General features: G+C 33.0%; 1 protein-coding gene across 4 annotated transcripts in view; it reads left to right on the top strand.

Annotated features, from left to right (window-relative positions):
* Nucleotides 1–298: 298 nt before the first annotated feature.
* The window catches only part of LOC106666214 (serine/threonine-protein phosphatase rdgC), a 227,649-nt gene continuing 204,092 nt past the window's right edge, over nucleotides 299–23,855 (top strand). For all 4 annotated transcript variants that reach the window (XM_014393243.1, XM_014393245.1, XM_014393244.1 and 1 more), the window contains exon 1: nucleotides 299–371. The gene's annotated coding sequence lies outside the window, so the exon portion shown is untranslated. The remainder of the gene's footprint in view (nucleotides 372–23,855) is intronic.

Below are 23,855 nucleotides of genomic sequence, written 5' to 3' on the forward strand. Positions count from 1 at the left end.
TCCAGTTCTGTAAATGGTTTATCCGATTATATATATTCAATCCCCAGGTGAAAAGATTTTGTAACGATTACCAGAACATTTTTTATGTATAAAGAACCAAAAACCAACCCATTTTACCGACATGGCATTAGACATGATTGATTAATCTACGCTTTCTGAAAGAGCAAACAGTGCATTGAAAAGAAGATTTATACACTTGTAACACACTGGTGTAGTACTGAACGTGCTCAAACGAGGCGGTCGAGTCGGATGCGGAGGGGGCGGCATGCAGAGCATTCCTTTCCGTTCAGTTTCCATTTGGCTGCCAGACTAACTGGGTCTTCGCTCCCGAATCAAAATAATATCCTACGTATTGTAGATAGGAACAACAGGTCAGTTTTCGACAGCCAGAAATAATGCTTGTGTAGTCGAAGTAGATAGGAGCGAAACCGCAACAACACGATTTGCTTAATAGCTTGCAACAATTGAATTCATAATACAAAATATGCCTGCAGTTTTTTAAAAGTATTATAGTTATATTTAGTGCATTTAGAAAGAAAATTTGCCGTGTGGCTATAAAATGCACCGAGGTTACTTACAAAAACAATATTATTAAGTTTTAATACAGAATGACGAATCTGGCTATAGTTTTTGGCATCCGTATAAAGTTTCACTTAGGCTTTGTTTTCTGTTTAAAATTTTGCTTAAAACTGAACAAATAAAAATATCCTAATAAAAAATATGCTTAATTTATTTTTACAATACAGCAAGTACAGGGTCTTTACAAGTTTTCAACTTCTCAAACTAGTTGGCTCATTTTCCTTTGTTGGCCTTTAGGGTAAGGTGGAATTCTCTTTCATCACGTAGGTCATCCTAGCGAGCCTTTTGATGCTCCCTGTTGATTTGGTCACAGCAATATAATTATATCTGTTATACTTTTTTACTTTGTGTCACTGTTCTACCTTGGCCCTTAGTATTTCTAATTAAGTCTGTCCTGAAATTGACTTTCGTTTTCCTCAGAGGTATTCAACTGGAAGTGTGTTTCTTCCTTAGCGTCCACATGCACTGGACCTTGACTAAATTGGTAGAAGGATATTATTTATGGCCTTTGTTATTCTTGTGATTTCTTTCTAATTGAGAATGCTCCTTCTGATATATTTTTTATTAACACATAGAGTTCAGTTGGAATAGCCTCTAAATATCCTTCTTTGTTAAAAAACTAATCTCACACACACACACACACACACACACACACACACACACTCACTCATTCACTCACTCATTACCAAAAAGTACTAATTAACTGTGGTCCTAATCTCAAGTTTCGGAGTTATTTCACTTTTTCTGATTTTTTAAGACTTCACGACCTTGCTTCAAATGAACAATGGTAACTTCATGATAATAAGGTTTTTGACAAATCCGTTGAGGTCATTGAAAATTACGTTAAATTTACAATGAAATGTGATCAATACTAAACTTGTCAAAATTCATGACATAGGCGTTTTATATATATANGTTCGCATTGGATCATTATCAAATTTATAATACCTCTGACGTCTAAATTTGGTAAACATGGTACGTTTTAATAAACATTAAAATAGGTTAATGGCCGTACTAGTCGAATACATTATCCTAATCAATAGCCGATCAATATTAATGTTTTCCCCAGCTATATACAATTTCATAAAATGGACATTTGTTCTGTATACAATGTGCATTGATTGAACAAAAAAAGAAAATACCACAAACCCTTTGTCACCTTTCTTCGACCAAGATTGACGACAAAAGTATTGTGTTTTTGATGTGAAAAAGATTAATTGATAATCGATCGATTGTTTAGAATAGCGTTGTACAACAGTTTGAAAATTCGTCTATTGTCCGGTGAAATAAAACAATACACTGGGCGTGTTTCCGACAAGGATGTTTTGACATTCGTTTTCCAATGCAAAACTTACTAAATACAATGATATTTTCTTTGTTTTACTACCTCGTTTTTGTTTTATTGAAAGAGTACTTGTTATATTTAATAGACGGAAAGGTTGCCTTTTGGGTAAGCAGCTTTGTATTTTCATTCTTTTCCGCACAAACGAAAATAAAGATAAAATTCACCCTTGGAAAGGTTACAGATAAATGCGGCACGTTCGGAATCTAAATAAGCCCAAAAATTTAAATCGACAAGGCATTGAGACAAAAATGCTCAATTCATTTCTTTAAAATTTGTTGATATTTTGTCAATTTGGAATAAATCATTTCTAGAATAAAACATTGGTAATCCTTACAAGACCAGATTACATTGAATTGTTCATTTGATTGTTGTTTATAAAGGAAAACAAACTGCGCTTTTTATTGCAATATTAAATTTTCTTACTCACCTAGTTCTTTGGCTTTTCGGTCAACATAGATTATTATCTAGGATGGCAGTGGAACTGAGCTGACAAACCAAGGCGTTGTAATGTGTGGAAAGGGATAGGTAAAATTGTTTTTTGAGGGATTTTCCCTATTTCTGGAACAAAGGGAATATTAAGGGCTCATAAGAAAGAGGGTTCACAATTGTTCTTAAGTCTTTTGACTGTGAACTTTAAATGCGTTGGGAGTTCGAATGGTTGGTTGACCTCCAAAATTCGAGAGTAAGTAGAAAGACCTCATAGGCTGGGGGATCATGATGTATAACAACTTCGGATGTTTGGATCGACGGTGGTGTAGTGGTGATAGTAGTTTGTAACCTCCGTGTAGTTCATTTTAGACTTGGGTGCGGATTTCAAGTAAATCGTTGTCTAGGTGAAGTCTCAAGTAACGTACGGTTCTGCAAGTTTTCGAATGCGGTGACTGTGTCTTTCTGCAGAGGAAGGATTGTTGCATCGCCAGTAAAAAGAGAGAAGATTGTATCTGGACAGGAAAGACAGAGTTGTACCGTGTAAAAGAGAAGTCCAAGAATGCTTCCTTGTGAGACGCCAGATTGACAGGATAGGAGATAACGCTGTTCCCTGTCTATCGTTAAAGTAAGGTCAGACAGGTACGATTTTTGGTTTAAGTAGTGGATCCAGGGTAGGATGCCTTTCACCTGCTACAGGAGGCCCAGGGACCCCCCCCCCCTATTCTTAAACCGTGTTCAATGGAGAATAAAATGAAGTTCACAACTCGATGACATTGATGGATTGTTGAGTGTAGGGACTAAAGTCCAAACTGTTTTTAATTCCTTTCTGTTGCATAGGATTTTCTTTTTCTTTCATAGGTTGTATTTGCGAGTAGACTTTTTGTTTGTTTCATGCCTGGTTGTCGCTCCCAATATTTACTGGATTCTTTACTTGCCCAAGCTTACAATTCTTTCTTAATGTGGCCTCATTTCTTTTCGAAAATTTTACTCATTACAGGGAGGAGACTGGAGACTGACAGAATTGTAGGTGAAGCAATCTAAATATTAAAACTAATTGGTTTAGTTGTTGATGCAGAGAAAAGAGGGAAAATTTCCAAAGTGCAGGGAAACACGTTATTTGGATGGCTTTAAAGAGCAAAAATTAAGTAGGAAGTTAAACTAAGAAAAACTATGGTTTTTCTTATTAGACAGCGTAGGATTTGATACGTGATCTAACCAAATCCAGGAACTTTTTAAGGGGTTTCCTCGTAAGCACACACAGATTACGTGTTTAGTGTTCGAAGGTATTTGGAGGGTGAGAAATAGGTTAAGGAATAGTGAAGTCTTGTTTAATTTCATTTGTATGTAAAGGGTTATAAATATCACTATGTGGCGAGAAAATTGTGCTGAGCAAAGAGACGTGAATTTTCTTCGTTGAAATTGGCCTAAGAGTAATCAACTCTCCGAACGGGCTTGGGAAAAAGTCTTAAAACCTAATTTATGTTATTAATAATTTTTTTAAGATCGAAACACGTTTGCCGACAGTTCTAGGATATACGTTCAAAAAATTTAATTTCCTAACAATCTAAATATTAAAATAGCTACACAATACCAATTCCCCAAAGAAGTTAAGATGACAGGCTAATATTTGTCACAGTTCTGGGTTCAAATCTCCGAATAATTGAAAAAAAAAAAAAAATTAAAATTGTTTGGCCAATCGTCTGTGCCACACAGCTAAGTTGGACTTAGGCCATACTGTGTGACAGGATATACCTGGCTTTTAATTTTTTTACAGTCATGTCACACAATTCCTGTAGTGAAGTAGTACATTCCTGTAAACCTTCGGACCATTGTTATTTTTACCCTAGCCTTCAATAAAATTAATTTTTGAGCAAATCAGAAGAAGGTTTTAGGTACGTAGTGTAAGTAAAATCTCAATAAATTGGATGGCCGGGATCTTGTTTTGCCAGATCTTTCTTTTTCAAAGCATCACTTGAGACCCAATGTTCATATAAAATTCCTTTCAAGTTTTTATTGGAAATGAAACCAGATAAATCGCTGTACTCAAAATCCTATTCCTGTTTGATGTGAGTACAACATATTATTTTTCTGTCATATTGTGTGGAAAATGGATGCCCATTGACCAAAAAAATTTGTAAATGAGAAATATTCAAGCACTAGTTTTGTATGTTGTTTACCCCTTTTTATACGTCGTTTCATGCGTAAACTATTCCTGAAATAATCCAGAATGTGCATTACAGGTGTTCAATATTTTCCTTGCACTATCCGTGGTTTTAAGTGTTTATACACTTTACAAGTCATTTAATACGTAACATAGTACTTTTATGTCTTTTGGGATAAGATTTTAGTACTAATTTTAAATTTTGTTGAACAAAATGTTCAAAAGAATTTAATATTACTTTAAATAAGGTTTTCTATGTGAGAGATTGGAATAATTCACTACAATTTTTTAGTCACAGGTATTGTTCAATACTTTCTTTTATATAGGAAGAATAGGATATTAAATTTACCCAACAGTTGTAGAAGGGAGTTTTCATCATGTAAATTACATTTCTGACAAAACACGATCAGTGAGCTTCCGTTAAAATCACCTGGTGCTACATCAGTTATTCGTCTTTTTGTCTCCTGTTTCTGACCTCAGGTCTTTATTTTTTACAAATCTCGTGATAACAGTTTTACATATATTTTTATGTTTAAAAATGAATGGTTTCCGAGAGGAAATAAGTAGTTTTTGAAAAAATTACAAAAAAAAGCTGTGAATGATAAAAACTGATCTATTCACCTAAAATGGAAAATTATCACAATTTTGTTTAACGTGCAAGCGTATCGCAAGATCTACACAAATTATGGCCTAATGTACCTATTGCAGTGGAAATGGTCTGAAACCTCTAGAGAACATATAAAGAACTATTTACATGAATTGACTGTTCAGACAGTTTCTCATGTTCATGTTCCCGGTTCGATCGCATCCGTAATTTCGCCTGTATAAATAAATATTAATATTAATTTCACACATGCCACCCCGCATAATAGAATGCCACACGCGTTGAAATAATTTTAAACCAAACATAGCGAGGGTCGGTAGACTACGTGACGAGATAAGCTGCCAAAGGGCACAATTTTAATTTATTTTTAAATTGTAGGCATTATCTTCTGTAACATTTTACCTCCGATTCACGCTGCTACTTATGTAAAATTAATAATTAAATTAATGCAAATTATAACAAAACGTTTTAACTATTTGGAAAGGTAAAATTATTTGAATATTGGTCCGATTTAAAAAAAAGTCAAAAAAGTTTCACTCAACCCTCTGAAGAAATACCAATAAATCGTATTAGATTCCGAATTTTATGTTAGTCTACGTTAAAAAATTTATTATCTAGTTTCGTGTTAATTAATTAGCGTCATATGAAAGAAAGAAAACATTCGTTAACCAAGCGATTTTTATGCTGGACCAATTTCTCTCGAATAAAGTATAACATGTTCATGTTTCATCATTAATTTTTGATTAAGTTTGAAGTTCAACAGGCTTTAAATAATTTTTGCGTATGTACTTCGGATTGGTAATTATTGATTATCTCAATCCGCAAAAATACCAATTATTAAAATTCATCGTTCTTTAAATTTGTTAGGATCAGTATGTCATTTATCGTATTTGTAGAAGTAAGTTCCCATTTTTGGTATTTTGTTAAAAATACTGCAGTCTTTCTTTCTTTTTCTGTATCTATCATTTTTCTCTCTCATTCTCTCCTTGTCACTAACTCTCTCTCTCTCACTCTCTCCTTGTCACTAACTCTCTCTCTCTCACTCTCTCTCTCTCTCTCTCTCTCTCTCTCTCTCTCTCTCTCTCTCTCTCTTATTAAATGTAAGAGTGTTCATTTACTCTATTTTTCTTCCTCACTAGTTTGTTCCATTTCTCTCCCACCTTCTCTTAATCTTAGAATCTTAATCTTTCTCAGTTCTCTCACACACAATTTATCTAATTTCTCTCTCCCTCACTCTTATTTGATCTAAATGTGGTCATTCACTCCATATTTTCCTTATTTTTCCTTTATATTTTCTTTTGCCGCACTAATTTGCTCCATTTTTCTCCCACCCTATGTCTTAATCACTTTCTCTCTCTCACTATCACTCTCTCTCAGTTTTTTTATACACTGTCTACCTATCGATCTACGAATCAACATATTTATCTGTCTCTCTCTATCTACGAATCAACATATTTATCTGTCTCTCTCTATCTATTCTCTCCCTCTATCTCTCTCTCTCTCTCTCTCTCTCTCTCTCTCTCTCTCTGTCTCTCTTTCCCTCCCTCTCTCTCTATTCTCTCCCTCTTTCTTTCTCTCTCTGTCTCTCTTTCCCTATCTCACTGTCTGTAACTTTTTTCGCACTGTTTCTCCTTCTTCTGTACTGTATATAATTTAAAGAAAATCAAATATTTTAGAAAAAACTATTACAATTCATAAAGCTGTATGGAATGTGTGACATTTATTTTGATATGAATAAAGAAAGATTTCAGCAAAAGTGCAGCAGACAATGTCATTGCTATTAATAACTGCCGATGAAAAATAATCGTACTATGTTGTGTGATAGGTATTTTCAAGCCGTTCCATTCGGTCCGGTCTGACGACAGAAAGGTTTGAATCCACTGTGGTAAAATTACTTTCCTAATTCGTTCAAAAATACAGAACCGGTCGGCATTGACCATCGGCCAATTCGCGGCTTGGCAAACTCTCCGGAACGGCCTTTGAGGGTTTCTAATATCAGAAGCCAAACAAACCGTTTCATAACAGTCGACCGGGGTTAAAAGACCAACGTGACGTTTAATCGAATTAGTCCGATTCGTCAAATTATCAGACTTATGACATCACTCTATGGTAATGAGGCTTTTCGCCGGAATCCCTGTTATGAATATATAATTGATTTATTACGCCAACAGATTAAGATTAGAGGAAAATAACTCATTCAAGCTCATTCAATTATATTGTATATCAACGGATTATTCATTTTAACTTTTACAAAAAGGTTCTTCACGAATAAGTTTGTTTTCTAATCAATTCTAACTAAAAGGTGTAGTAGACATATTAAATAAAATCCACGGATGCGGGTTATTGTTGTTAGCGTTCTTATTTAGATGCAAATTGAGAATAAAATTTACATTTAAATTTGATAAGTTAGGAATCATTCCTTGTTGGGTTGATTGTTTTACAATAAATATTTGATATTGAACAACACACTTGAAACAAATCCACGATTTTCAATCTTAAATCTTTCAACGCACAGAAATACGTACAGAGAAATTTCAACGTTTGATGACAAACAGGCGTTTTATTAAATTCCACTGTTCAATTGTTTCTGATTTTGAGATTACGCTTGATTTGAAAGAGCCAAAGAGGGAAAAATTATTGTTACTATTTTGGTTGATTCATTATCTATCAATTTTATTGCTTTTGTATGTTGTAATAATAATAAAGTCAGATTTAATATTACAATTTTCACTGAAAAAAAAGAAATCCAATAATAATTAAACCTAATAATGTTCAATAAAGTAATGTATACATGTTAGCAGATCTTGCAAATAATAATATAAAGAAGACATGTGCTAATGATAAAACAAAGAGATAATTAGTAATGTTATAAAAAGTCTTTAAAGTAAATTTTTATTAAAATCTCTAACAATAGTGTACTTCGAAAAATATTATGTATATACCTACATACACACTTTACATGTGGAACGTCGAAGTACCAGTAATTGAATATGATTTAATTATGCCTTTATCAGCTACATCAACATGTACTAAATTAACTCATAGTTAATAATGAGTAAATATACAGTGTGGCATTTTAATACGAACCCTCTCTGAAATCGATTATGAAGATGAAATCAAGGTTTTGTTTATTCTTCACGAGATGTTTGGTTAACTTATGACAGTAATTTAAGTACAGGCAATTCAGTTATTTAGCTCTTCTGTTTTTGAGTATTGAAGCGACGTAATAAGTTAAATTTAATATTTCTCTGTAATTCTTTTTGTGTGTCATATAAAAATTATTTAGTCAAAAGTACCAAGTTTTTTTAAAAGTTTTTGGTAGCGGATTTACTTTTTGAGATCAATATTAACTGAATCTACTTAGTTTTAGAGAAGTAAGCACCGTACGTTAATTTCACCCCGATTTCTCTGTAGGCATCGGCCAATAAAAGTCAAACTATTTTTTTATATCTTGGGAGGAAAATGAATCCTTGATTGATAAAATAATACTTTTGGTCGTTTGGTTCTAGATTTATTAGTTTCGCACTTTTAAATAGTCAGAAGAAAAGGATATAAGTAAACCTTTATGTAAGGTATTGGTTGAGATAAAAAAAGACAGTGTCACGAGCGGGATTCGAAACCACTACCTTGCGCTAAATACGCCGCTGCTCTACCACTTGAGCTATCGTGACTTCGATGACTACCACTTGACACTGACTTCCTATTTCACCCCAACCTTTCAAATTTTCCCTCATTTTTTTTGTCCCAACCAGTACCTTACATAAATATTAATTAATTGAAAGATGTTATTTGGTCAATCGGACCACGAAATGTAATGAATGTAATAAGTTAAATGAAGTATATCTTCACTAAAGCTATCCGTGGCCATTTCCTTGTCGCCGAGAATCAAATAGATTTCACGACATTTGAAAAGTGGAAAATGGAGGGAAAATTCGAATGGTTCGGTCGAGATGGGAAGTTAGTGTCCGAGTGGATCGAAGTCACGATAGCTCAAGTGGTGGAGCAGCGGCGTATTTAGCCGAAGGTCGTGGGTTCGAATCCCGCTCGTGAAGCTGTCTTTTTTATCTCAACCAATACTTTACATAAAGATTAATTAATTGAAAGATGTTATTTGGTCAATCGGACTACGAAATCTAATAAATGGAAGATAGTACTGGTCACAAATTTCTATTTTATTAAGTTTATCGTTGTCCTATATTTTCTCGTTTTTCATTAACTTCTGTCCATTATTAAATAAATTGCAAGACAAATATAATAATAACATAAATAAATTTATAATTTATTTTTCTTGACCTCTTTAAACACTTTTTGACCCGTGAAATTCGAGAAAACGAGAACTGGCTCGAATAAAGTAAAATAGTAACCTTTTAATACAGTTTATTTAAAATGAAATAAAATTGGTCACTATGACGTACGTTATTCCTTGCCATTTCCAATTTTTTATTTGACGAAGATGTGCCTTCGACAAAGTTGAGCTGTCCTTCCTCCTCCTCCTATTCTACATGCCTCCGGTTTGGGGATTAACTTATCCTGACCCAACAAGGATAATCCTTATTAAAAACAATAATGTTATAAAAAGTCCGCAAAAAATTAAATATAAAAAAAGAAGAAAGGGAAAGTTTTATACCTTCGAAGGTTTGAATTGTGGCACCGATGAGCTTAATGAAACTATTAAAATAGTTTACGATATTTGTGATATCCTGACAAAGTTCTCAAATGGTTGACAATCTTGAAGATATAATGGCCGCCAAACTTTCATTAGATACAGGCCATTAGATACTCAGTTCCAGTCAAGGATGTTGTCCTCAACAAACTTCCCTTTTGATGTTTATGTTCTCCTGCCGGTAGAAATAAAAGTCTTTGTTTTTATTACGAATGAAATAGTTGTGATGTTAAGTAAATACGGGAAGTAATGAATAACATGGTGAGGCGAGAAGTGTGCAGAGAAAGAGAAATAAGTAGTCATTCCTTGTAGTCGTATGATACCAAAACTAGTTAGTTAAATTGTATTCTATCACTATCTGGAGTTTAGACGAATTCTTCTTCAAGCGATCATAATTTTTAATTAAATTTTTATTAAAACTCTTGAATTTCTGATTTCGTTTAATTTGGTTTACATTAAAATATGTGTGGTGTAATTAAGATAACGGTAAAATATATAATTTGTAATAAACAACCAAATACGAGAGTCTAATTTTTGGTCTTTGCGTGAATAACTATATTTTTTTAAATTAAAAATATAAGACAATTAAATGCTACTTATATTTGCTACGACTTATATTCCAAATGTTCATTAATCGTGTTTTGCTAAATTTCGTAGAATGAGTATAGTATTTTACAATTTTCAATGAGAACAAAATGTAAATAAATATTTAAAAAAATGAATTAAGTAAAGAAAATTGCCCTAAACAAACAATTTAATTTCAGTAATTCTTCAAGTTTAATATTGTAATATAAACACATCTAATCAAGAGTGATAATACTTGCACACTTCCCATTATCCCAAAAAAATTGAAATTTGTTTCCATTCCAAAACAGATATATTTCAGTAAAGCAGGTCAATTTTTTGTTTAGAAAAATAATTTGGATTCGTTTTAAGAAAACACCAATGCAGTCAAAAACTAATTTTTATAGCAATAAGAAATTGAACATTTTCGGGCTGTATAGGTTACTACGTGAAAATTGCATTTGGCAGCTATCCATAGTGTGTGGGTACAGTTGATACTGAAATACATAATTTTTGAAAGAGTACAATTCTGGCCTCCTTAACTAAATTAAAACCGGGGCTATAAAATAAAACGTTTGAATAGTTTCGGTTGATTTCAATTGTTGTTTATCTATCTTATAATGTCATAAAATCTAAATATTGTTGATATACGGCGAAAGAAGGCAAATTCAGCTTTTCCATTAACATTGAATTTGGATTAAATCCAGAGGGGTTATGAATTTTTAAGTGTGAACACAGGACATCGGAAAATAAAAATTTCTCACCTAACTATGCTAACAACCTAACAATGCCTAATTTTTGTTGCTATAAAAGTTCGTCTATAAAATGTAAGAATAAATTTAATGTGTATAATGATATTCCATGTGTAGATATGCCATTTTTCTCCTAAAGGAATCAAATACATTGTTATGTTAGAAAACGTCACTAAATACTGGCCGGACAATGTTTACGTTTATTCACTATTGAAAATATAGTCAGATATTTTGATTTAGAATATTTTAGAATTTAGATGAACACTACTAACAACCTAAAATATACAAAGGGCAATAAACAAGATCTCTTGACTTTCTGCCAGAGGATAAAAACTGATTAAAAAAATACAAAATGACATAATATGTTGGCCCACGCGTATTAGACAGTAACAAGCCACTTTGAAACAAATGCAAAATAACAGACTGTTTGCGAAGTTGTCAAAAAAATACGCGAGTATGGCGAGACGTTCTAACATCAAAGGACCTTCTAAATTAGCTAACCGATCTGTAGATTCGGATCACATACAACTGACAGGATTGTTGACAGGACACTGCTAAATAAATACGAGCACACATTAAGGGACGACGGAGAACTCTCTAAAGGATAATCTATTTCACATATGCTCAATTGTGAAACCACAATTCAACAAGTCACAAAGTGGTTTATCGACAAAGCCCAAAGTGGAATTGTTTATATCAATTAATGCTCTTTTGGTGCTATTCACATGATATGTTTAAGGTAAGACAGCCTAAACACACATAAGGAATTTCCAGGAGTTCAAGCAAACTCACCTAAAATATTGAAATTAAATTCTCATTTTTGAATTATATATTTGTTTTACTTCTATTTTAAAATTTGTTAATTAAAATAAGGCTGATTGAGCATTTGTGAAAAAGAAAAATATGTCAATTATATTCAACATTGTTTGTATGATGATGAGTATTTTTTATAACTTTATAATATACGGTATATTCTATTAATCAGGATTGATTTACTGATTAATAAAATCTCAATTCATCACACAAGTGTACAGAATCGAACTTAGATTTCTTGAGAATCATTTATTTCGGCTAAACCTAGATACTTCCAGCTCTCATTCTTAATACATTCTTTCCCATTTATACACCACTCACTCAAGTAAGTTGGTGGTCAACTTGTTATTCCTCTACCACCTTTTACACATATTGTGTACTTAATATGATTGTGAATCAATGGAGTATTCAATATTCCATGGCTCTCTCACTATATACATTCAGGCTAATAGTTGCATTCAATTTACTTCATACACAAGAAGAAATATATCTATAGAGTTACAAGAGGTATAGGAAATATATCTATAGAGAAAAAATTCTACCATACTCAAACACAACTCTCTTTTGGGTGTCATTCATGTTCATTGTCACGCTCTTTTTACAGAGCCAAAGAAAGCTCTTCAATGAAGAGAGAGACACATCGAATAACCTTTCTCTGCACGCTAGGGACATACGTCCCTCTGTCAACCTGGATTTGTCGATCCGCAAGTCTAAGGTCGTACCGAAATTTTTATTAAATGACATTTATCATCTTTGAACGTTATGTAAACTATTTTATACAGAGGCAATAGGACACAATAAGGAAATATAGTACTGACACCATCGAGAATTTGAAATCTGGTCGGATTGGAAATAAAACAAACAATTCAAATTGTTTTGTTGAATTGTTAAAATAATGAAACTTATATGCAAACCTGTATTGCTGATGATACATTTAGTACATGAATGGAAATTGTCCAAATAATGCTGTGTAGTTTGCGTAGTTTGATCATTCATTGGTTCACCCTATCTCGCTTGGCGTTTTGACCGGACATAATTAATCATTTATCTCTTTGCTGTCGGGAAATGGATATAAAATATGACTCATGGGAAAAGAGGACCAATTTTTCTAATAATTCGAGATCATGAACGTAGCACATTGATTTTTTTATCTATTGACCTATCTTCATTAAATAGCTAAATAATAGATCCCTATTTCCAAATGGATCGATGTGTGTTTGTTATGTCATATTCTAGAAAGAAGATTCACGAAATTGTTTATGCTAAGAAAATACCTAGGGTATAAAAATTATGAACATTATCCGTATTTTTTTTAATTAAAAAAGAAATTTCTAATCCAAATGTTACGTTTGTGCAGTATCTGCTATTAGTAAAACTGAGCTTGAAAAGAGTTCAACGTTAAGACTACTCAAAATTTACTACCTTGAATAAATATAAATGCATTGTAAATTTTACAGGATAGAATTTGAAACGCCCGTTATAACCACGGGAAAAATAACCCTCTCATTGAGAAAACTAAATTAGTTTAATTCTTGTGGATTGTATAATGTTTTAAACATTTCCACATTTTCAGACTAAATCAAAGTCATTTATAATCCATGATATACCTCATAATTATACTCCTTTTTTAAATATTTAAATAGAAATCTCGTTTATATATGACAGAACGTACTATTTATATATATATATATCATATATAACAGTACATGTTGCTTCAAACTTCTGTACGTCCTGACAGTGAGATATAAAATAAGCAAGTATTCCGTGGCAGCTATTATATGTAAGTAGTCGTTTCGGGCTCAATCAATTCAGCAGCCCAAGCGCAAAATTTCAATTCATTCAACCAATTTTTAATTTTTTAGTGACATATTGAATGTATATTGAATCAGTATATATGGACACAGCGATCAATTGACCAAGGATGGTCAGCTTAATCAGATGATAAATTGGAGCATTGCCTAGTAGAAAAATGGTTAAGTCCGACAAAAAACTAAAAACACGGCCTCATATATATTGGTCTAAGGAAAATGCATTTTCCATCATACCGTGGATTTCAACAATACTATGAAAATTTAACATAATTAAAGATAATATAATGGAAATAAATCTTCAGTGTTACGGCCGTGAATAATCTAATTCTCGCTAAGTTTATTTCGTCGTAAATTTCAAGAGCAGTCTAATTGCTGTCAGGTCCATTTTGACCCACGATTACCTCATTTTTAATCATTAAAATCATGCAGTTACTTCACAAAAAGACAGTTACAAAAGAGAAAGTTATGAAATAATAAAAGGAAGATGGTTTATTTTATTAGAATAAAACTTTTTTAATGTATATTTTAGTATATTTATTATGACAGTTAAAAGGCTAATTATAACCGTATAAAAGTTTGTAAAAAGATTAAAAAATTCACGGTTTAAGTTATGCAGGTGAAGTGAAAATATTTATAATGGATAAAGTATTTATCCATTAATTTTACATTAATCTTCGCCTGTCATCGACCAAATTTTGTAAAACCTTTAAAACAGCGTATTGTCGGGGTATCGCGTCAACCAAATGATTAATAAGCCAACACATTTAATAGGATTTTTCAACCGCAGCGGACCATTCGACACTAATTTAATTTTGAAAAGAAAAAAAAGAAGGATCTTTAGATATTGATCCGTTGAGAACAAGTCCTTGGGTTCATGACTAGACAGAGGATTAGCCAAACTCGACTGACAAACGACGTTATCTGAACGAAAGTGGCCACTTTTATAGAAAAGCTTCTTGAGAAGACCTTCTCGAGAAGTGTCAAGATCCACACATCTACAGAAAACTTGTATCCACATTTTCTCACATATTATTTTTATTGTTTTTTAATAGGGTGTATAAATTAAAATGAAAGATTTTTAATCAAAAATTCGATTTTTTTCTCTAATACTTAATGTTAATTCGTTGAACACCATATTGTCATACTTAAACATTTTTCCTCTGCCTGATTCTTAGTTCAATGAATTATGTTTGTCTGGAAAAAAAATCTTATGTAATTATCACTGGGGTACAGACGGGGTGCAAAAATTAAAAACAAAGAAACATAGCATGGAGTTTAAGAAATGTTCGTTCAGGAATTAATATATAAATAAGTGAAATATTTATACGAAATAATTAACGTAATTTATCAGTTACTTAATAGGATTCGATAAGTCGTAGACATACTTTGACAAGGATACTTCTTTTTTGTGTGACGTTCTTTAACCTCTTTTAAAATGTAAAAGCGAAAAATATGTCGAGAAACGAAGCGCATTAATCGCTCAGAATAAGCCATACAATGATAACACACAGTGCATCCTTAAAGTCTAAATCCGCTACGTGGCGTTCATGCGAAATAGAGTCGCTCGATATGTTCTCATAATGAAAGGGTGCCATCTCTCGGTTCATGTTTCTTACCTGTCTCAGAATAGGCTTACACTGATAGAACGAGGTGGATGTTTTACTGAAAGACAGTACGGTAAACGTGAAAAAGCTATCTAGCTATTCGCATAGAGGGCAGAAAATTCGGAAAATACTTTAAAAAGTTTTTGATAGGAGAGTTTAATAAATATTGGCGGGTATGTTGAAAAGTCGGTTCACTGGCGGTGTTCATGGTTCCGTGGACTTGACCGAGGTCAAATCGCTATGACCCCTTGCTTTTTTTACTGCAAGGGGACTGTGGAACAAATGCGTTTTTTAATCTAGAAAATACTAATTAATTATTATTATTATTAATATCATCACGAGCTTGTTAGTGTTGAGTAGTCTCTAAAATATAAACTCGAATTTTAACGAAATTTTATTCGAAAAGTACCAAGGGTAAAATGAACTTTGTTTTAGAACTATCAACTCCTGCCATAACCGAAATAAAGACAGTACCTTCGTGAGATTATTATTACTTGTTTCGCTCCATGGTCCACTTTATATATAGGAAAAGTTTAATTATTTTGCAATCTGTTCAAAGGAAAGAAATATGGTTTTTAAAATCCTTTTATTCCTGAGTATGACTACATTTTGTCAATATTTGTACGTTGGGAGGAAGGTGAAAAATAGAAGTGGATATAAGATCCAGCAGGTTACAGAGAGAGTAGAAACAGGCAAAAATATTTTAAAAAGCTTATGTGATATTTGATTTGATTAAAAGTTTTTCAAGTGAGATGAAAATTGGTTTACTATCCAGGTTCATGGAATTTTGTACTTGATATAGGTCAAACTGCATTGTCCTCTTGGTCCTGTTCGAGCAAGATTACCAAGAGGAAAATCTCCTTGATGTTACATGGATCAAATTCCTGCCATAACCGTTATAAAAGCCACCTTCCTCCGTCAGATTACTACTGGTTTCGATCCATGGTCTGCTTTGTCTAAGAGAAAAATCTATTTATTTTTCAATCAAGGTATAGAAACTTGTTTTTTCATTTCAAGTATAGCACCAGTGAACGTAAAAATTAAGTGGATATAATTCCTTGGTGTCTTAGACTAAGTCATACACAGATAGAACAATGTAAATGTTTTATCGACTTAAGAGAATGGCAATGGCGAAAAAAGGATCAATCGTGGACCCAGTAATTCACTGTATCGATATAAACTTGTTTTTCCCCTAATTTTTAGGCACAGCTGGTCGATAATAGCGGGAAGGTGAAAAAGATCAGTGAACATAAAGCTGAGAGCAGAAACTTGCGAATTGCTTTTATTAAGGTGTAATTTGATATCAGATTTTATCAACGGTTTGCCACGTGCGATGAAAAGGTGGTTTTCGAGCTATGTTCATGGTTCCGTGGTTGAGCAGCGGCGTATTTAGCCGAGGGTCGTGGGTTCGAATCACGCTCGTACCACTGACTTTTTTATCCCGACCAATGCCTTATACAAAGACTAATTAATTGAAAAACGTTATTCGGTCAATCGGACCACGAACTCTAATGAAGTTACGTAATAACGTTATACCTTAAACATTTGCAATTGAAAGTTTTGGTTTCGATCTGGTATTTGATTTATATTGATACTTCACAGGCAATTTATTCCAATTTAGAAGGAAGTGAAAAATTCCTCAATGACTAATAAAATCGTTTCACTATAGGGACAAGTCAACCTAACGTCAACGGTAAACCTTCGACCTTCGTTGAAAAATTATCATAATTAATTAGATTAGATTTTTATTTAAAAAAATGTATAGATTAATGGCCTCACGCCAACTTACCTTTCAGGAAATCCGATAAGAAGGCGAAGGTTAATCTTTAAATAAGTCTACGCAAACTGTAAGCCATTTTGCACACATTGTTACTATGATATGATTTACGTTTATTCAGTTTTAATTTTAAAATTGTAGCATTGATAGTGAAAGCCTATCAGGATTTCAATAAATCTTTCAGATAATTTTAAGCCTCAGTTATATTAAATGCACAATACAATATGTGATTAAAGATTGGCCAAAATTGAATAAAAAGCTTTAATTGCCTAATTAACCGTCGTGAGAACAGGTTCGGTTTACGCACAATTTATTCCTATCTAAGCATAACCTGCATTTCATATAATAAAGAGCTTCAGCTTCGGCTCTACATGAAACCCAATGTGAGATCCCGATCAAAATATCATACGTATCAGTCCTCAATTATGCGTTTTATAGAAATAAGTTATTACTTTATATTTTAACTTAGTTGCTGGTTGAATAAGCTAGTATTTAGCTTAAGCTAATCTTAATACGCAATATTACGTAAAATGAAATATCTGATGTTCATTAGCTGCGTGTAGAACTGAGAAGGTTCACAAGTCTCACGTAATGTAAGGATGTCAGTCATGAATAAACGCAGAAGAACGTTGTATCAAAATAGGGCAAACATTAATTACCCACAAAGACAAATTCTTTAAGTTAAAAGCTACGTACTGCATGCAGAATAGAGTGGGATATGTCCTTAGGTTGTCATGCCGCTGCTTCTTCATAGAAGAGTAATCGTTGTTACTTGTTTCATAATCGACTAAACACAAGTACAACGATTAAAGTCTAAAGCCCTTCTTGTCCTGGATGTAGTTAGAGTTGCATAATATGTCCATTCATTTGGCAGTTGAAGCTTCTTGATTCTACATATATACACAGTAAAGAGTAATTTCGCCCAAAGCTACTTCCGAGTTTTGTATGTAGAACAGAGACGAATTTGTTAATGGAAGGGTGCCATGCCTCGACTCCCCATGTATTGAAAAGCGAAATCTTTCTTGAGAATAGGCCATACACTGACAATGCTTTAAATCTAAAGGCCTTATTATCCTATATGCTCTGACGGTCAGTTTGAATTATACCATTGATTTTTCTTTTTGAAATGTATAGGGAAGACTAAAAACTGCCTTCACATATGGCCCAATAAAAGAAAAGGGGAATGTATAATAAAACGTAATAACGGAATTAGAAATGAAATTAAAAATTAAAAATGTACTCCTTCACGTAAAAGAAAAAAATGTATTTATTTTTTTAAAAAAAATTTTAACTTCGGCGAAAAATTATAATTTTGAAATTACTGGATTTGACAAAAATCAAGGTTAAAATGCATCGTTCAAAAGGCACCTCGTGTATACTTGAATTTCCGGGATGCCAGGTTTGCCATTCCAAGATGGCCGCAAAATGTCTTCTTGCTGCACAGTTGTTACCATTTATTAGCTGGACCTCTAATTGGCATATATTTCGAAAACGCCTCACTACTTCGGCTGAGGAGTTTGTTTATCCTGTATATCCCCACTTTCTTCCTCACCGCCTCTGGCCGCACATCGGACTTCAAACCCTTTCTCAGGGCGAGACGAATCCCAAAAAATAGATAGTAACACCGCCGTAGGGAAAATCAAATTTCAAAATTTGGTGAAATCGTCGCAATGCAAGTATAGTCGCACAATATGGCGAGTAATGCTGTTATATATTTCAGAATAGACCATACACTACTAACAAAAGGATACATGCTTTTGTCGGCTTACGAACTACTAGTATGTAGTTTTCAATATTCTAACTTCGGTGTGCAGGGTAAACAAAACCATGGAACATGACAAACAAAATCAACTTGATCAAGTGCAATAAAAGTTCATTTTGACCGAATCAAAATTATTAAGATGTTAATACAAATTTTAACTACCTTTAAGGATGAAACTTATGTATTTCGGTTTTTTGTATTTAACAATTCATTTTCATGTTTTATAATATATTACGAGTATATACACGAGTACTGAGTTTTTTTTGTTGGAAAGCTAATCTCGTTCTAGGTAAGAATTTTACTGTTGTAAGAACAAGATAATTTATACTTTTCTACATTGTACAGTAAAACCACGCATGCGATGTTTGCATGCAGGTCAACATGGAATAACCTTTCAAAATTTTAAATGGTTTCATAATGTTGCCAAAGGCATGTAGGGATGGCATGTCATTCGTTCATGAAAAGTGCGATTTGTCATATTTATAACTTTATCGACTTTCCGATCATTTATGATGACATGCTTTTTTAAAATCTCTTACGTTTCATGATTACAGCTGAACAGAAGGATTGTAATTGTTTTCTTCCAATAGGCCGATACATATATTTCTCCGCAATAGGTTAAAATAGGCCGATTGATATCAGTAGCTGTTAGGCAATTGACTAGTTTCAAGTGATGACATTATTCAAAACCGCAGGCAGACATGATTTGGGTTTCGGTTAATTTCAAGTCTCACTCCGTCCCGGCCCCTGGGATACCTTCTACGTGAGTTTCGGAGGCCAAGGGTGCCACTTGTAGGTCAGAGTTGATTATTAATCTTAGATTTTGTAGGACGATTATGATTATCAACGTTCATTTTCCGTGTCGTGCATTTTTTTGGTCTAGGTATGAATAATTAAGAAATGTTTTACGCAGACTGAAAGAAAAGCTCATTTCTCATAGTTCCTACTTAAAAAGTCACTAAATAAGTAAACTCTCATTAATTAAAGAGAGAACGTAATAAATCTACTCAGGCCTTGTGGCCGCTTCTTTTATTCCTATCACGCAACCTGTTTTCTGAGTAGAGTCCGTTTTGAACTAAGTGTTTGCCAAGTGCTTACTAAGAAATTAATTTTAATTAGAAAATTAGAAAAATTGCAACAGGGTTCATTTAAGTAGGTCGAGCATTGTTTGTCCTATGGTACGTGAAAAAATGCACCACCCTATATACCTAATATTTTTAAACTAACAGTTCATTTATTGTAATTAGTTAATGATTCTTCTTACTTTGGCATTGGTATCCAGTAAATCTTGTGAACGTTTTTTGGCCTGATCGCATCAGTCACGAGCGTTTTCTTTTACGTCTTTTGGCGTTGAATCATCGAGGGCTATTTGTAGCTGTTTGTCTCATGAGAGTGTTTAGTGTATTGCAATGTGATAGTTGTGATAAGATAAGAGCAACAATCAAAGATTTATGGTGGTACTAATAGGTTTATATGAAAACAAATCATGGAACGCATAATGTCAAGATTACATAAAGGGTAATATTTAATTCCCTAGTTTTCGTGGTCCGCTTGACCAATTAATATCTTTCAATTAATTAAGGTTTTTAGTTGAGATAAAAAAGTCATTGTCACGAGCGGGATTCGAACCTTAGGCCACGCCGCTACTCTACCACTTGTGCTATCGTGACTTCCACTCGGGCACTAACTTCCCATCTCAACCCCACCTTTTGAATTTTCCCTCCTTTTTGCCGGTCGTGGGTTCGAATTCCGCTCGTGACTTGACTTTTTATCTCAACTAAAAACCTTAATTAATTGAAAGGTTATATTTAGAATGAAGCTTCTTACTTGATACGTCAATTTCACAAGTGTTGACGTGGTTGAGTGCATAACAATGCGCCATTTTTCTGAAGAAGTTGAAGTGTTTGTGGCTACTACATCTTACGCAAAATGGGCTACTCTGACGTTTTCATATGTTGGCCATCTAGGGGACTCAGAATAAACTAGGTAGAATTGAAGAGTGAGTTCAGGTATTTTACTGCAAACGTTCGGGACCGGTGGTAGTTATGATGAGTCTGAAGCAGGTGTCTGGCAGATGAGTGCAGAATTTAATAATATTGAGATCCACACTATGTTAAAAGCGTTTTCCGCATTGAGAAAAATTCATTCGATGCAAAAGTGTGTTGCCTAAATCTGTGAGATGTGCTAATAAGTGTGGTAGAAAGTTCGAATGTTTTTGAGAATAAGGGTATATTTATTTTCCTCTATCTATAAGGGTTGCTATTTTTCTTGACAATGTCAAAACTGTAAAATTAATTACAATACATTTATCGATATTTTGGTCATTACAGGTAATTTATAAGTATAAAGATATATCAATTGTATTTTAGTTTATTAGATGGATATTACAAAATCTAGGAAATATTAAATTTCAAGTTCATTTTAATTCTCCTTATATTTTATTCATCATGGATCATTTTTATTCTGTTATGTTTAGGCCAAAACTGCGCTTTCACATTTTTCATTTTGCTTTTAATATTCTAGTAAATTTTCTAACACTTCATTTAATTTAAATGATAAATTGTAAAAGTATTGCATAACTATGTCACAAAAGGTTTTTACAAAACAGTCTGCGCTATTTAAAAATTGTGGCTTAAAACATGAAAAAGATTATCCGTAGAGTTGTGATGTTCTTTGTTATCAATTTTGAGCCAATATGAAACTATAAATTTTGGCCATAGGTTTTAATTCAACACAGCTTAAAAATAATGTGAATAGTTAACAATCGATTAGTTAAAGTAATTCAAAAGCTAAAATAAAATCGAATTTCTTCTGTTTGTTAAAATAATAACTGGTTCACATTCGTGAAATATACTGAGTCATTCATTGTGAGTGGTAAAGAAAACTAAAACAAGTATGTCATGTGTGAATAGAAATAGAATTCTTGGAAGGCTTCTGTCCCAGTTAGATAGCAAAACTGTGAAAAATAAGCTATATAAGAATTATAACTTTTTGCTCATTTGGATAAAAACAATCGGTTGTTTTATGAATTTTTTACAGTTACGATCGAAAATTTTTTTTACTTTGGAAAATCTTTGAACTAATTTTAAATGGGGAAAGTGCGAAGGCTTAAATGATTTTACTGTCGTTCATTTAATGTTTTTAAATGTGTTGTTTTTTATTAAGATGCTCGTTTATATCATTAGCAGGTATTTATTCTTCTTAATGAGGTTTATTTTTTTCTGTAAAACAAAGGGAAAGCGATTAATGAATACTAGAGGATTTTATTAGCTTCGTTCCCTTCTTTTTTTTCTTTTAACAGTCAGATGAGTTGGAAAAGCTTTAACTACCCTAATTGAATTAACTTGGGACGATGATAACCGGTTTGACCAAAAGGGATTTCATTTATTACCAGACGTGCCAGTGTTGTGGAGAACTCTATCAATCCAATTATTTAGAGCGGGGTCCTCGCCTAATATTTCCAAGTGTGATACATAAATGGTGGGAGATTATGTAAAAACCGGGTTTAAATGAACAAGGCCCAAAGGAGAGGAACTCTTTTCACAGAAGTTTCCGGGTCTCATCCAATTGAACACGGAGTTGAATTCGTTAATTCCGGGTTAAAAGTGTCTAAAATGAACAACAAAAGTTTCTTCGAGGGAGTTTAAACGGAAAGAAAGGAAATCCGGAGTACTTTTTGCGTTTTATTACGTTATCTTTATTCAATCTTTTATATTTTCAATTTTTCTCTTCTTTCTTTATTCCATTATAGATTATCGGTATTAAAGTATTTTTATTAGGCCTTTTATAGAAGGCAGGTAAATAGATTTATTAACATTATTCATTTACCACAAGGCTTTTCGACCACCTATTTTTGAAAGTGTCGTAAAACAAAAATTTTCAAAGGCACCATGGGAATCCATCACTAAGGTAGCTAGATGTCAAACGAGACTGTCAAATTCAGTTCGGTTTTTGAATATTGAGTTTTTAGTACTATGAAAGCCTGAAGCTTTATTAAAAATATTCACATATTACATTTAAGCAGTCATTACTCAATTAATTCCTTCCTAAATAAAAAAATGACGTTGAGCTTCCTGTTTCAAATCTCATGTTAGAAATGTCACCAGAAGATTCGTAATTTATGACTTACAATTTGGGGCTCCGAAAACAATTTTAATGACATTTTTTTAAAGATATAGAATGGAAAATTATTAGTCGCGTTTACAAGCGTTATTGCCAATAGGCAGGATGAGAAAACAATTTTTCAAGTAATTTATAATAATAAATATGGACTGACTTTTTTAGGGCTTGTGTTTGAAGGTGATTATATATTAGTTTCTATTAACCTGGGATAAGATACCATGGGCTTAGAGGGCTGTTATTCGGCAAGAAGAGAAAGGCTACTTGATGTGCCCCACATGTTAAGGGGTGCAATTCTTTGGCTCCATATAGAGAGCGTGTAGGAATGCCACCCGATATGAGAATTGTGCTTGAGCACGGCAGCGAGTATCTGGGTCCCTTGTTCCGATTCTTGGAGGAAACAGTGTTGTTTTACCGATAGTTCTGTGTTCTAGCATATGTTGACAGTGAATCTATTTATTATCGTGAATGTGTAGTGTGAGAGCAACTGTACCTCGATAAACTACTCACGACGAATCCCCATATGAGAATCAAACGTAAAGATTTAAATAAAAATTTAAAAGGTTGTTAAAAAAGACTATCTGACTAACAATCTAAACATGCTTTAACAAATAAGAAAATAATATTACTTTATTACTACTGTCTTAGGACATACGGACATGAATTGTTAAGCGATTCAATCTTAAATGACACCAAACCAAGCAAAATCTAAACTTATCTGAACAATAGTCTATGCTTCTTTCTATTTCTCGAACTATCAAATTCATAATTTGAAGTGGACTTATATATAGATCTCCCTAATAAGAAATATCACACATTTACTTTGTTTATAAAAGTTCCATATAATCATTGGTTTTCGTGGAAAGTTGGTA

The sequence above is a fragment of the Cimex lectularius genome, unplaced genomic scaffold (assembly GCF_000648675.2).
Source record: "Cimex lectularius strain Harlan isolate CLEC.00 unplaced genomic scaffold, Clec_2.1 scaffold5, whole genome shotgun sequence".
Taxonomy (NCBI): domain Eukaryota; kingdom Metazoa; phylum Arthropoda; class Insecta; order Hemiptera; family Cimicidae; genus Cimex; species Cimex lectularius.